The sequence below is a fragment of the Vombatus ursinus genome, unplaced genomic scaffold (assembly GCF_900497805.2).
Source record: "Vombatus ursinus unplaced genomic scaffold, bare-nosed wombat genome assembly UNPS02010461.1, whole genome shotgun sequence".
NCBI classification, from domain to species: Eukaryota; Metazoa; Chordata; class Mammalia; order Diprotodontia; family Vombatidae; genus Vombatus; species Vombatus ursinus.
Window position 1 is genome coordinate 7343131 of NW_020950239.1, and position 16223 is coordinate 7359353.

Below are 16223 nucleotides of genomic sequence, written 5' to 3' on the forward strand. Positions count from 1 at the left end.
CAGAACCGGAGGCCGGCGCAGAACCGGAGGCCGGGCCTGTGGGCTAGCGGAGGCGGCGTGGGGGCGAACGTGACCGTGGCTCAGACCGCTAAGATTGTTACAGTTTCTACTGCGGTCGGAGCCCCGGGCACCGCGCGCTCCATCTCCTCCTCCTCGGCTGCGCTGCTGCCTGCCTCGGACCCCGGCCACGGCCACGGCCACGGTCACGGCCACGGCCACGGCCACGGCCCCGGCCACGGTCAGGTCACGTCGGAAGGAGAGAGAGAAGGACGGTGGGCTTTGTGAGAGGGCGCTCGCCGAGTCTGATCTGCGCTTCCCCACGTCACGTCCACCTGAAGTTCCTTTGTGGGAGTGTATCCGAATCGAGACGTTCAAGCCCACGCACCTCCGAGTCAGTTCTTGGCTAATCAAAGTCCTGCCTTTGCTTCTTACCACCGTCAGTGACCCAGCGCCTTAGCACAGTGCCTGACACACAGTGGGCGCCTCATAAATACTAATTGATTGATAGGGTGGAAGACTCCAAACATTTTTTATCCCAACCCCACCATCGGAAAAAAAAAAGTTTGATCATATTTTAGCTATATCTATAATACACATTTCCTATTTCTATATTATATAGGCTTATATCCAGATATAGACTGTGATATTTATATCTACGATAGACTTTTTGTTGTTTTTGTATAGGTTTATATCTTTATATAGACTATGATATTTATATTAATGATATAGAATTTTTGTTGTTTCCGTTCAGTCGTGTCTGGCTCTTCATGATCCTGTTTGGGGTTTTCCTTGGCAAAGATACTGGAGTGGTTTGCCATTTCCATCTCCAGTTTATTTTACAGATGAAGAAACCGAGGCAAACAGAGGTTAAGTGACCTGCCCAGGGTCACACACTTACTGTCTGAGGCCAAAGTTGAGTTGGGGTTTTGCGGACTCCAGGCCTAGTGCTTTCTTTGTTCACTACCACCTAGCAGCTCTGTTAATTATACTAGCTCACAGCAACCCTGTTAAGTATTATTATTCTCCCCTCCCCCCATTTTACAAATGAGGAAACTGAGGGCAAAAGAGATAAATTGATTTGTTAAAAGGGTTTACTTTTGTTTTTCAATGAAGGAGGTAGGAGGGAAAGAAAGTAAATGCTTGCTAATTGAAAATGAGAGAAAGAAAGAGAGAGACAGGCAGATACAGATGGAAAGAGATTAAGTGACTTGTTTGCCCAGGAGTAATGCAGCTACTAAATACATGAGGTAAGATTAAAACTCAGGTCCTCCTGACCCCCAAGTCCAGCCCTCCATCCACTCACTAATAATTTTTGTTTTGTTGTTGTTCAATTGTTTTCAGTTGTGTATACCTCTTCTTGGCCCCTTTTGGGGTTTTCTTGGCAAAGATGCTGGAATGGTTTGCCATTTCCTTCTCCAGCTCATTTTGCAAATGAGGAAACTGAGGCAAACAGGGTGAAGTGACTTACCCAGGGTTACACAGCTAGTAAGTCTCTGAGGTCAGATTTGTACTCTGGAAGATGAGACTTCCTGTCTCCAAGTCAGGCACTCTATCCACTATGCCACCTAACTGCCCTGAAGTAATAATTATGTACATTTTAAAATGTAGACAAAAAGGAAATTAAAAGGAAGTAAAAATGAAATATTTGATTTTTGAGTCATGAGAAAACTGCTGGTGTCTCTTGGATGGGGAAATAACATGAGACTTGTGCTTTGTGCTTTGACAGCTGAGTGGACTGAATTGGAGACAAAAAACAGATGAGTCAGGGAGAGCAAATAGGGTTTGCAACAATCCAGGAGGGAGTACCTGAACTAGAGTGGTGGCCATGTGAATCGGGAGAAGAGGACAGGTTTAAGAGATGTGTTCATAGAAACAACATGATATGGCAACTAGTGTTCTATGTTGGGTAAGTCTAAGAAGATCCTGGGATTTTAAGAGCCTGGGTGAGTGGGAAGTTGGTGGTGCCCTTGAAAATAATAGGAAAGTTAGAAAAGGGCAGGCAGGATGATGTGGGGAAAGACAGTGTAATGAAATCTACGTTTGCATCACAATCCATCCTCATCTGCTCCACCTGTCTCACTTTGTCCCATCCAAAGGGGAAAGGGCTAGAGTCTCAATCGTTGGTTACTGCTCTGGAATCCAGATTCTTACCTCTAAAGTGAGCCTGAGGCAGCCGCCAAGTGGTCTGGGGCCTCTGGGTAAGTGTGTGGGATTTTCCCAATGGCACCTATGCTGCTGCTACTCTGGGTGCCTTATTATCAGCCAGCTTGACTCAGAAAGAGGGAATGCTGGAATGGGTGGGCAATGAGAGTTATAATAATAATATTTATATAGTGCCTACTGTGTGCCAGGCATCGTACTAAGCACTGATTATATTCACAATGACAGTGGGAGGCAGGTGCTATTTTTATCATTGCCATTTTACGATTGAGGAAACTGAGGTAAGCAGAAGTTAAGTAACTTGCTGAGATTCACACAGCTAGTAAATGTCTGAGGTCAGATTTGAAACTCAAGTCTTTCTGAATCCAGGCCCTTTGCTCTTTCCACATAATGTAGCTAACTCTGGGTAGTTTGGAGATAAAAATCTTTCCACTTTCTGATTGATCATATGGATACATGATATAAAAGGCTTATTGAAAGTAAGTTTCATTACAGAGTGTTTTGTGTTCTGGTGACTTTGAGAGAGCTTCCTAAAGCACTTGTAGCAAAGTCCTATAAAAGTACTGCTTATTTGTCTCATTTTGTTGAGAAGAAAATGGTACATTTGCATATAACTACTGATGAGTCAGATACAGAATCCAAATGTCAAAGATGGAATCAGCAAGCATTTATCTATCACCTGCTATGTACCAGACCCTGTTGTTGGGCACTAGGGATAGAAAAAGATGAAACTGTCTCTGCCCTCAAGGACTTAACATTCCATCTGGGGAAACAACCTGTGTACACAAACTTGTACAAAAATTAATAGAAAATGTGAGGTATTAGCTGCTAGAGAAATAAAGTCTCATATAAGAGGTAGTGCTTGAGCCTTGTTTTGAAGGAAGCTAGGGATTCTAAGCAGAGATGAAAGAGTACATTCTGGGGATGGGGAACACAGAGATGGCAGATAGAGTATGGTGTGTGAGGTATATACAGCAAGAAAGCCTTCTTGGCTAGACCCCAGAGTGAAGCAAGGGAGATAATGATAATTGAATCACTCATTAGGCATCTACTTCCTACAAATTGCTAATTGTCTTTTCCCAGAACATGAAGTTATCATAACTAAATGAAAAATTTCTTTGAGGGAAATCTCAAGGAATAGGAAGGTATGTTGGAGCTCTGTTGTGAAAGGCTCAGACTGAGAAGTCTGTATTTGATCCTTGAGGGACCGCTGGATCTCATTGAATAGAGGAATGGTGTGATCAGATGTGTGATTGGGGAGTTTTACACTTGCAGCTGCGTGGAGAGAACAATGAAGAGTCTGTGACAATAGTGGGGGTGGTGGTGATGAGGTTGGGTGGTGGAGAAAGAGAAGAGAGTGAGAGATTTTGTGGTGGTCGAAATGGCAAAAAATAGCCACCAATTAATTCATTTGGGGTGAGGGAGGAGTAAGAGTTAACTCCTAGGCTGAGAACCTAGATGACTAGAAAGATGGTGGTATCCTCATAGAAACAGGGAGTTTGGAGGAGGGATTGGTCTGGGGAAAAGATAATGAGTTCTGTTTTGTATATACTGAATGTGTAAGATAATCTGTGGGATATCCAGTTGGAATGACCATCAGACAGTTGATTATGTGAATTGGAACTTAGGAGAGACACTTTCTGGGTACATAGATCTGAGGCAGAATCCCAAGGAACAAGTCAACAAACATTCAATGAGCAGTTACTATGTGTCGGGCACTGTGCCAAGTGCTGCGGATACAAAGAAAGGCAAAAGCAGACCTTTGCCCTAGAAGAACTCACAGTCTGATAGGGTAGACCACATACAAACAACTATACGTACAAATGCTATACATACAGTATAAATAGTACATAATCACAGAAGAAAAGTGTTTTCATTTGTAGTTTGAGTAAGGTTTGAGATTCCAAAGAGCAAGAAAGAGAAAGATAAAAATTTTCCTTGTATGTTACTTATGTTGTCAGGACAAGAGCCTGAGGGACAAATGACTGAGGGAGAAGGGGTAGTTATAGCCCTGGTGTGGGGGAAAAGTGGGCAGAGCCTAATTTGTTGAGACTTGGAAGGCAGAGGTGGCTGCTGGCAGTCCCGGACAACAGCTGATGCTTCTGAGGAGAAAATTGGTATGCTTGGGGAGGTAGAGTCCCACAAGACAAAACAATGACAAAAACAAAAACAAAAACAAAACATAATAAGAATGGAGTGTAGAAAGAAAATGTATTATTGAGGGTGGACAGACACAGGACAGACCTGTTGGGATCCTGAGTGGAATTAGGTGTTCTGAACTGTGAAGCAGGGTGGAATTTTATAGGGTTCTTATCTGAATTAAATGAGACCAAGCACTGGGGGTAGGTTTCTGGATTGTTAGGTCAAGGTTCAGGACTGATTGCTGGGAGGGAACTGGATTACTGAGGTTGTGAGGAGCCTACTGACGTCCTTACAGAGAGCACTAACATCACAGGGGACCAAGAAAGGCCTCTTGTAAAAGGTGGAATTTTAGCTGAGCCCTGAAGGAAGTCAGGAGGCAGAAGTTGAGGAGGGAGAGAATTCCAGGCATGAGGCAAACAAATGAGCCAATGAAAAATTAGGGAATCAGAAGATGTAGGTTGAGGAACAGCAAGAAGACTGATATGTGATAAACCAGGGAGAAGGCGGCCACAAGGCCTGTCTCCAGTATAATCGCCCAACCCTTCATGCATTATCCCCCAATGCTGTACAAGCCTCCCAACCTTTCCTCCTTCTAAGAAGAGTGTTAGCCCCTCAGGGGAATTATAACCTAATCATGACCTGGGGAAACCCTGACATGGCAGCCCAGGTATCAGTGGAAAAGTATTGTCCCAACCCTCACTCACCTTTCAGCTGTGGTAGACATACTTTGGAGATGAACTCGATGACCACTAGAAATAGTGGCCAATAAGAGCCCTTCTATTCTGCTCTCACCTGCGCCCCCACCCTGCTGCCTTATTTTCATTTTGAGTGGGACAGGGTGAATCTCACAGGACCAGTAAGCACGGATGGCTTGTAGCAGATTGGGCCTCTAATTTCATTACCTCTCTCTCCATACACACTCCTTTTCTGAACTTTCTTAGTTCTGCCAAAGGCATCGCCATCGTTCCAGTCACTCAGGTTCACAAGCTGAGTATCATTCTCCCCTCCCCCCACAGGTCCAAGTAGTTGTACTCTGTGGTCCGACCGAAATTTATCTTTTGTGCCGCTCATATAAAAACACAACTAATTGATTCTAACATGAATAGGGAATCAGGGCATAATACCAACCATTGAGCAGGACCATGAAAACAAAGAGGAATGAATTGATACAGAAAAGTTCCTGCTGAGTTGGAATCAGAGACACATTGCTTATATCTACAGATAGCTGCACAGAGAAACTGAGGGCAAGTGGTCAAGTTCACCTGATATTTGATTGATGTATTATTGTTGAGCCTTGAATAAACTCTTTTGCTTAGTTAGCTTTACTGATCCAATTGACTGAATAATTCATTACTAACAAATAATTATTATTTCCAAGTCCATCCTATGCCCCCCCCCAAAAAAAACACTTCCTGGGTGACTCTTTACCTCGATCCTGGTGTCCTTCCATCTCCTTTCCACCCATGGATCTCCCAGCTCCAATAGGTGAGCCTTACCCTTGTTTTATTCGGACTTAGCTTCCACATAGTTTACCAACAGACTCCTCACCACAAGCCCTCACACACAGCCTACCCCTTTCTGCTCCCCTTTATAGGATGCCTATCCCCATTAGAATGTAAGCTCTTTGAAGGCAAGGAGTTATCTTTTTGCCTTTCTTTGTATCCTCAGAGCTTGGCACAGTGCCTAGCACAAAATAACACTGAAACGCTTGTTGTTGACTTGTCAACTCCCTCTCCACGGTAAATTTTTAGGGGACTCTTTCCACTCTATTACACTGTCACTGGGTCCGGCTGGACTGGTATCTATCTATCTGTCTATCTATCTATCTATCTATCTATCTATCTATCTATCTATCTATCTATCTATCTATCTATCTATATCTATCCATTGAAATTACTAGAAGGTATCTTTCTGGTTTGGCATAATTAATCCTCCACCCTTCTCCCATATTAAATTATGCTTTGATACAATAAAACCCCTTGTTTCTCTGAGTTTAGCCTTATGAAAAATTGTACCCTAGGGAGGATTTATCTTTCTGCCATCCCTTTGCCTTAACTCCTTAAGTAATTAAACGAAATCGTTTGGTAAATTTTGCTTGCCCTGGGTGAAGGCTAACAATAGTATAGCTTCATAAATACTCTGCTTGGATACTACCAATTTCATTCTCTCCCCTTTCTCCCCCTTCCCCTTGGTTGTTTGCCTTAGGCTTGCCATTTGGAGGTCAAGGGCTGCAGTGATGATTTGAGTGGGTTTCCTTTGGGCAGTTGGATTATGGCTGGGAGCAGGTTTCTAGTCTCAAGCTTTTCCACAAGCCTGGCAATAGTCCAGAGTTTCATTTGGATTTTCAATACTGTGCTGATTGGTCTAGACATCTTTCCTCTGTAACCATGCAACCCTCCATCGATCCATTTCTTTTGTTCTAATTTAATGGATACCATTGAATTCCATTTGTAAAATGGGTGAAGAAGGTATTTGAGCCAAACTTCTGTCAAGAATTTGCTGATAACTGGTTTTAATCCTTTCTATTGGTTTCTGGCTTGCCTTTTATGTTAGAATAAGGCTGGATTGTTTTCAAGTTATATAAGTAACATTTATTTTGAACTTTAAAATGTTCAAAGCACTTTACTCTCATTAACTCATTTTCATATACAGTAATATAGTGTTCTCTGTGTGTGTGTGTGTGTGTATATATATATATATATGTATATATAAACTCACTTGATCAAAATGACCCTAATGAAGTAGGTGCTGTTAAATCTCCATTTTACAGATAAGGAAACTGAGGCTGAGAGAGTTTAAGTGACTTGCCTAGAGTCACACAGCTAATAAATGCCTGAGACAGTATTTGAATACGGGTCTTTCTGATTTCTAGTCCAGCTTTCTATCCATTGTGTTCCCTAGCTATCTCCAGCAACTCTCAGGTGACCTTGACACTGTAGGTATTATTATCACAATTCTACAGATGAGGAAACAGACCCAGGGAGGATGAATGATGTGACTGTGGATAGGTTAAGTATCAGGGCTGACATTTTCTTCAATGGTCTTTATTAATTAAAAGATGTAGATTTAGTGGTAGAGTTATGTATGTATTAAAATTACAGATTTTTTTTTTTTAGTGCTGGTGATGGCACTTCCTATGATAACATCCTTTCTCTGTGATTCACATAAAATTAATTTTCTGGTTGAATCACTTTGTGTATCTCTTTTTTGAAGGCTGAATAATCAGTCTTCTGTTTTGGATGGGTGGGTACTGAGTACTCTATCCATGATGAAGTTGGCCAAAAAAATAAGACAGGAAGTGAAACTGTGGGTCTTAGGTGGGAAGGGCACAAGACAGTGTGTTGATGCTTATTGGTTTCTCTTTTCTCTTGTAGGAGCAGCAGAGAGAAGAGATTCCATCTTCCAGAGTCTACCACTGTCTTCCTCCCTTCCCACTGGTCCCCAGCTTTGTGTTTTTGTTTTTGTTTATTTCTTTTTAAGTAATAGAATAATACTATCAGGGATTTAATGTTCCCTGATAGGCTGGTATGAGTGTAAAGTCTGACTCTATGTTTAATTGTCCTGAAATATGAATTAAAATGTTATTTTTATCTCTTGAAAAGTGACCTTTATTTCATTTGGTAAATCTCACTACACTCCTCCATTTTGATTCTCTTTAAACAATACAGCAAGAAAAACCAAACAACAAGAACAAATTTTTCTGCTATTTAAAGCCTTAAAATAAAGTATCTCCCTTGGTTTGTTTTCTGACTTTTGAGGAGCTGACAGAACACTGTGGTTATGCAGCTTGTTAAAACAATTCTTTTATGAAATATCAATCAGTTGAAATAATTTTAAAAACATGAATTTGAGGCCAAAATCCCTGATGATGCCATTTATTTTTATAAATGGCATCATCCTTAAATTCAGAGTTATACTGATAATTTCTATTAATCATTATTATGGGAAAATGAAGTCTTCATTATGTCTTCAAGAATTTGGGGCATTTAATATTCAAGACATAAATCAAGCTTTTCCATCTATAACGGACAGATCATCAGACTTGGAGTCAGGAAAGCATAAGTTAAAATCCTGTGTCAGAGACTTACTAGATCTTGACCCTGGAGAAGTCATTTAACTTCTGTCTGTCTCAGTTCCTCATCTGTAAAAATGGGGATAATAACATCCTCTACCTCCCAGTGTTGTTGTGAGGATCTAAATTGTAGGGTTATAGTAGTCAAATAACTTTCATAGTTTAAGCAGGTTTATAAGATAATCACTCAATCAGTAAACATTTATTAAGCACTTAGCATGTGTCAGGCACTCTGCTAAGTGCTCAGGACACAAAAGGAGGCAAAGACAGTCCTCAGGGAAAGATTACTTTTCTAACGTGTAACTGTGTCTTAATGTTCATTTTTTTCTGTTATTTGCCACAATTTTGTCAACCTGCCTATAACCTTTAAAAATTATTTAAATCTTTTTTTTTTTAGCTTCTTTTACTTAAATCAAATTGGCAATGCTTCTTTTTCTATCAGAATAACAGTGGGAGAATCCACATTCCAAGGGCCAGCCAAGCTTATCTCTCTATCTCTATGTCATCTCTCTGTCTTATCTGTTTTTGATTAACATCTTTTTCTATATCGTTTTCATTTTAGAATATCCTTCCCCATTCCCCTACTCTGTGAACTAACCTTATAACTAAGGATAAAAGAAAAAGAATGAAAAAGGAAAAAAAAAGAAAAGAAAAAAACAACTAAACAAAATAGTTATAACAGTCTGTCTATCTGATATCATTACTCCATTTAGAACATTTAAATCATTGTTCTAATTGGATGTACAGAGGCCAATTTCAACACAGATACCAAGTTGTATAGCCTGGAGTCAGGAAGACCTCAATTCAAATCCAGCCTCAAGCATTCACTAGCTCTGTGACCTTGGGCAAATCACTTTAATCCCTGTCTGCCTCAGTTTCCTCAATTGTAAGATGGGGATTAGAATAACACTTGCCTCACAGGGTGGTTGTGAGAACCAGTTGAACCAATATTCATAAAGAGCTTAGCACAGTGTCTGGCATATTGTAGAAACTTAAATGCTTGTTACCAGTTACCCTCCTCATAGCTGAAGGTTTGCCAGGATCCATTTTCTTAAATTGTATCTCTTCCTTTCATTTTTGGCAAACACTATTCTTTACATTTTCCTAGAGTCTAATATCTCATGCTACTGAGATTTATCAAGTGTCCTATTAATTACCTGGTTATACTTCTGTTTTCTTATTGTCACTTTTTAAGTATTGAAGATAATCCTTCAAATTACTCTCCTTGTTTAATTTCTGCAATCTTGAAATAACAGTTAGAGGCAGATAGTGTGCTTTCATTCAAGATTTCCAAAATATATTCTTCCCTGCTTAAAAGAGAAATTAGCTAGAGATAAGCTAGTATTATAAGACTTACGATTATGCTATTAATTAACTAAGGTAGGAAAAAAGGCACTCTGAAAGATATGATTGGTAAGTGGGGTGTCTTGAACAAACAGTGGATGTCATATCAGCCTTGAGTCTTGAGTCTTGGGTTGTTTTGAGATTCTCTTTAAAAATCTGGATTTCTGTTTCTCAAACTTTGTCTGGGGTGGAGAATAAGGAGTAGGTGTTTCATGTAAGTATGACTCTATTGTGTTAATTCCTAATATATCCTTAACCTGGGATATTAGGTCAAGGTGGTTTAAGAAGGTGACAGAGCAGAAAAGCAGATACTTAAGGCTATGTCTTCCATCATCACCACCACAAATTTTCAAGCAATCCATAGAAATTTCTCATGGAATTCAGAGATTATGGGTTTGGTTAGCTTACTTGTTTCGAATGTTCAGCTTATGAGGACACTTTACATGTTTTACTCCTTAATTAGCAGTGATATAGCTGTTTATATTGTCATTCCTTTTTTCAACTTTTTTTTTTAATTTTTAGGCACCTGGGGTTAAGTGACTTGCCCAGGGTCACACAGCTAGTAAGTGTCAAGTGTTTGGTCTGAGGCTGGATTTGAACTCAGGTCCTCCTGACTTCAGGACTGGTGTTCTATCCACTGTGACACCTAGCTGCCCCTTATATTGTCTTATTCCACCTAAGTTTTAGAGTCTATGAGCACCAGAATTGTCCTATCCAAACTTCAAATTTCCCTCTGGTTCTTTCATTGTGATCTTCGTTTGGTAGGCACTTAAATGCTTTTCACACAAATGATTTAGACCTGGGGGTGGGGTATTCACATGGCAAATATTCAAATAATTGTGAATCATTTATTATTAGTCTACTATGTTCTAGGGGCAACTAAGTGGTGCCATAGTACATAGAGCACTAGGCCTGGAATCAGGAAGACTCTTCCTGAGTTCAAATCTGGCCTCAGACACTCACCGTGTGACCCTGGGCAAATCACATAACCTTGTTCAGCCTCAGGTTATAGGATAATAGTAGGACTTCCTTCCCAGGATTGTTGTGAGGATCAAATAACATAACACATGTAGAGTGTTTTGCCAATTTTAAAACACTATAGAAATGTTAGCTGTTATAATTCCAGCCAGCTCCTTAACAAATGAGTGGCATTGATCACCAACACAATCATGGTGGCTTTGCTCAGATCCTGCACCACTACCAAAAGGTGCTTGTCCTAGTGAAGCTGGGTCCAGAGTATCATCATAACTCTTGAATCAGGATTTATTTTGTCGCTGGTACCACACGGAGTAGGGATGCTGAAGAAACTTCTCAGTTGTTGTGGATATGGTTACACACATATGCATTTGCACATATATGTGTGTGTATATACATAGATAGAGATAGATAACAAGCAAGAGGTATACACATATATGCATAGGTATATATGTATATACACACATATATTATATGTGTATATATATACCTATATGTATATAACATATACATGTGTATATAATACACATATATTATGTATATGATAGTATATTATAGGAGGAGGTATACATATATACATATGTATATATATACACATGTATACATATGTATATGTATACATATACATATACATAATAGTATATTGCATACATATATACATAATAGTATATTATAGGAGGAGGTATACATATATGCCATAAATTTCAATACACATATAAACACATGTGCATATATTATATAAGTACATGCTTATATATGTCATGTAAGTATATAATAATATGATACATACTATATGCCTTGTGTATATGTATGCATACATATATATTCACCCACATCCATGTATGCCACCTGCCTATAATATACTATTATATGTACATATGTATAATAATGTATATATTCATTGTATTATATGTACATCATATATGCATACATATATGTATTATATACACATTGCATTGATTTATATTATACGTACATGTATGTGTACATGTATATACCTATACATATGCACACACATATACACACATGTACTCCCTGCCTATAATATGTTATTACATGCATATTTTTACTATTATTATTATATACACACATGTGTACTGTTACAACACATACATGATACAAACATGCACATATATACCTCCTGCCTGCTTTCTGAATAAAGCGGGGAAAACAAGAAAGAAATACTTTACCATTATACATAGTGGCAAGTCTATTTAAGCATGATTTGTAAATAGAAAGAAAAAAGACTACCAGAGCCTGTGATGACCTATGATAATTATGGTGTAACCTTTTAATATTCTGGTCATGAGCTATCCATTTTGAGCTTGCTATAGGTGGTGTAAGATCTTGGTTTAAACCTGCTTACTGTCAAATTGCTTTCTAATTTTTCCAGCGCTTCTTATCAAATATGGGCTCCTTCGCTATGTTATTGGTGTTCTTGACTTTATCATAAGCTGGGTTATCGAATTTAATTGTTTCTGATTTGTCCTTATCTAGTATGATCTTGGGCAAGTCACTAAAATCTTTTCTAGCCTCAGTTTCCCTATATGTAAAATAAGGGAGTGAGACTGGATGGTCTCCAAGTTTTCTACCAATTCTAAAATGATAATCTGATGATGTGATGGATATACACACCAGAGGGTTGGATATCAGGCTGCCTCAGACTCCCTGATATTAGGAGTCATAGGGCTCCCTGGCCTGTGTCCCTGATCTGAGTACCTTCTGGTAGGACAGGGCTAGTCCCAACTGGTTTCAATCCTATTTTATTCAGGACTAGTGTTTCCAAGCAGGTTGATCCACCATTCCACTTTCTCTAATAGCTCTCTTTCTTTTCTTCTTTGGATCCAAATCAGCATCTGCTGCTTTTTGCAGGGTGGCTGGAGTGTAGGGAGAGTCTTCTGGGCACAGCCTTGAGGATCTGGGTCCTCCTAGAATGTAACACGTTTCACCCCCCCCCCCCCTTTCTCAACTTAATGTTGTTGGACTAGGGTAGAGTCCTTGAAGAGGAATAATGACATGGCAAGATTATTCCCAGACTCCAGCCTATTAGTCAGCTTTTATTTCTGCAGCAGACTCTGTTGAGGTTGATCTGGGAGGGGCACTAACTGAGCTCTTTAAAGATTCTAGTTTTCTTTTGTTGATTCATGAGGATTTTACCTTGTCAATCTCCTCTCTCTCTCTCTCTCTCTCTCTCTCTCTCTCTCTCTTTTTTTGTCCTGTGCATTCAGCTGTAATTGTTCTACATCTGGCACATCATTCCCTTTATTTTTAAAATAAGTCTTAACAATTCTCTTCCCAGACAGATAAAAACAAATCTCTGGTTTTCATTTCCAATTGCTATTCCCTCTTCTTTTTCAAGATACCATTATTAGACCTTAGAACCTTTGAGTTAGAATAAATCTCAGAGATTCTTTAATTTAACCTCATTTTTCCCAGATGAAAAAAAAACCTGAACACCAGAGCATTTCTGATTGGCCCAAGGTTTCCCAGCTAGTTAGCCGCAGGGCCTGGGCTTGAAACAAGGTCTTGATTCTCAACTGAGCCGTCTCTGCCTATGATTTATAAAAAGCTTACTCGGGAATTAAATGTTAATTTCTTTATACTTGAATCACTTTTGTTGTCTAAGCTCCAATACAGTGCCCATTGTTGTTGATGTTGAGTCATTTCAGTCCTGTTGGACTCTTTGTGACTCCGTTTGGGGTTTTCTTGGCAGAGATACTGGAGTGGTTTGCTATTTCCTCCTCCTGCTCTTTTACAGATGAAAAATTGAGAAGAATAAAGTTGAGCGACTTGCCCAGGGACACACAGCTAGTAAGTGACTGAGGCCAGATTTAAATTCATGAAAATGAGACTTCCTAATTCCAAGCCCAGCATTCTATCCACTCTGCTACCTAACTATCCCCCTCCAGTGCCTACCAGTCTACTAACATTGATTTCAAACCAACCTCTACAGCCATTTTTTGAGGGAGCAACTGCTGTGGAAGAGTCTTTCCTCCCCAGCAGTACCACCATGGTTTGCTGACCAAGCACCACCGACAGGGAAAGCAAGATACCTAGAAGAAAAGACAAGATGTGACATGGACCAGACCATCCAAAACCACTACTAGCTCCTCTCAAACCTCAGGGGACATGGCTCAGGACCCTGAGCCCAAGACCCTCAGAAATAGCAACAACCCCCAGACCCACATCCCTCTTTCTAGCTTGGCCCTCGAAGTCATCATCCAGGCTTCCTTGATGTTGGTGAGAACCCTGGCAGAGGCCCCTCAGCAGCTCTAGCTACTGAAGACTTTGAAAATAAAGTGTTTGGTACTTACTCTCAAGTGGTTCAATGTTAGAAATGGATATGGGAATGATGTTGAAGAAGATGCGTTAACATACCCTGAGGACCACTGGCCCCTTCCACCTGCCCTGCAGCTGTGCCCTCATCAGTGTTGTTTTCCTCTATTAGAATGTTAGCTCTCTGAGAGCTGGGGCTGTCTTGTTTTGCTATAAGCACATGTTCAGTCATGTCTGACTCTTCATGATCCCATTTGGGGTTTTCTTGGCAAAGATAATGGAGTGGTTTGCCATTTCCTTCCCCAGCTCATTTTACAGATGAGGAAACTGAGGCAAACAGGGTGAAGTGACTTGCACAGGGTCACACAGCTAGTAAGTGTCTGAGGCCAGATTTGAACTCAGGAAGATGAGTCTTCCAGGCCGCCTAGCTGTTCCAATTAATTAGTATTAAGAATCACTTAATAAATGCTTTTTCATTCATTCATTTTCCTCAATCATAAGTCAGCATTAGTTCTTATCTACCAGAGCTGCTGCTATTTTGAGAGTTACTATGTTTTACCTTTCAGTCCTGAAAAGGTAAATTCAGCTTTTTGTGCTTTGAAGAAAGAGTCTTACAAGCTGCAAGAATCTAGCTAATTGTTTTAGAATAATATGTCTCTTCTGGTGAAATCGTAAATGTCTTATTTAGACCATTTAGTGGTGATGCATTAAAGAAAACTGCTTTGAGTCAGTACATTTTTAAATTAGAAAACAACAACAGCCAAATATCACCTCACAGAAGGGCATCCATGAGTCATTTTATTTCAAATTTGGTGATGCTGAGCTTGCACATTCCTGTTAAAATCGCAATAGTAGATTAAGTTAAAAATATTTGGACTTGCCTGAGCCTACAAAGCATTAAACTCTGCATAAATAGGGCCTCCAGGGAACTGCTAATGAATGTAGTGACTTTTTTTTTTACTTTGTATTGGTCATAAAACCCTAAAATGAGTTTAATTTCGGAACATCTACAATTAAGATAGACATAAAAGTAAGTGAGTTACATGCAGAGTAATGGGCCAGAAACTTATTAGCATGTAAAGATGCTTTGCATTAGTTTCTAAGTGTATTTTAGGGGACCAATTTTTTTATTTACTTAGAAAAAAAATAAAATGATTAGCCAGAAAATAAAGCAGCTACTCTACTCTAAGGAGTCAGCAGCACATTTAATTTCTGATTATTTTGATATAATTTTGTTTGAAGGCAAAGCATGTAAGTGAAACAAACAGAAATAAGATTGCCAATAGGTCAGGGAGTACCTCATGTGACCTGTTCATGTCAATTTTGTTGGGAAATAACCCCCAGACCCAAGTCTTTCTTTCTAGCTTGGCCCTTGTTGTCATCGTCTAGATTTCCCTGATGCTGATGACAATCCCTCAGTGTCTGACTGCTTATCAGTGTCTGATTCTGTGCCGGGCATCCACCTCACAGCCTGCTTGAAAACAGACCGGCCAGCTTTCTGAGCTGATCCTTTTAGAAGAAAAAACATCGTATATAAATAAGTGCCTTCGTTTTGCTACTTACCTCTGCTGCAATTGATTTCACCTGATCAAGGAGCAAGCCTTATGTGCCAGTGGGCATTTATCAGGAGCTATGGACCAGGCACCTTGTTGGTTAGGGGGATGCACACAGAAAAATGCCGTACATTTTACCCTTAATCAATCAATCAATATTTATGATAGGCTTACTACATGCCAGGCACTGTCCTAGGTGCTAGGATACAGGTGGAAAGGAAGAATCAACCTCTTCTTGCATAATACTTAAATTCTTTTATTTGTCATTATTAGTGATTGATTTCTGTTCCTTGTGATGCAAGAGAGGTGAATGGAGATCCTCTCTTTGAATATAGAATCATTTTTTCCCTATATGGCTTCTTTTATATAGAAAAGTAGTAAAAGAAATGCTTACTCAGTTGTAATTGGCCACACTAATTACAGAGATGCATAGTAGTACAGAAAAACAACAACCTAATTAAGAAACATCTGCTTTAAAAAGATATAGGACAGACATGGTACAAACAATAAAAACAGAATGTAGGTGATAAAGGCAAGTCAAGGCAGTAAGCATTTATTAGGTGCCTACTGTGTGCCAGTCACTGTGTTAAGCAATGCAGATACAAAGAAGGACCAACACACAGACACACACACATACACACACACACACACACACACACACACACACACACACTTCTTATTTCCAGGGATCCCAGAGGCAA

The 16223-nt window shown here is 39.7% G+C and overlaps 1 long non-coding RNA gene across 1 annotated transcript; it reads left to right on the top strand.

Annotated features, from left to right (window-relative positions):
• The first annotated feature begins 1657 nt into the window (after nt 1-1657).
• Nucleotides 1658-7907, top strand: LOC114037624. The gene is made up of 2 exons (XR_003568469.1): nt 1658-1906; nt 7677-7907. It is a non-coding gene; the product is annotated as an uncharacterized LOC114037624 (long non-coding RNA).
• Nucleotides 7908-16223: the final 8316 nt, after the last annotated feature.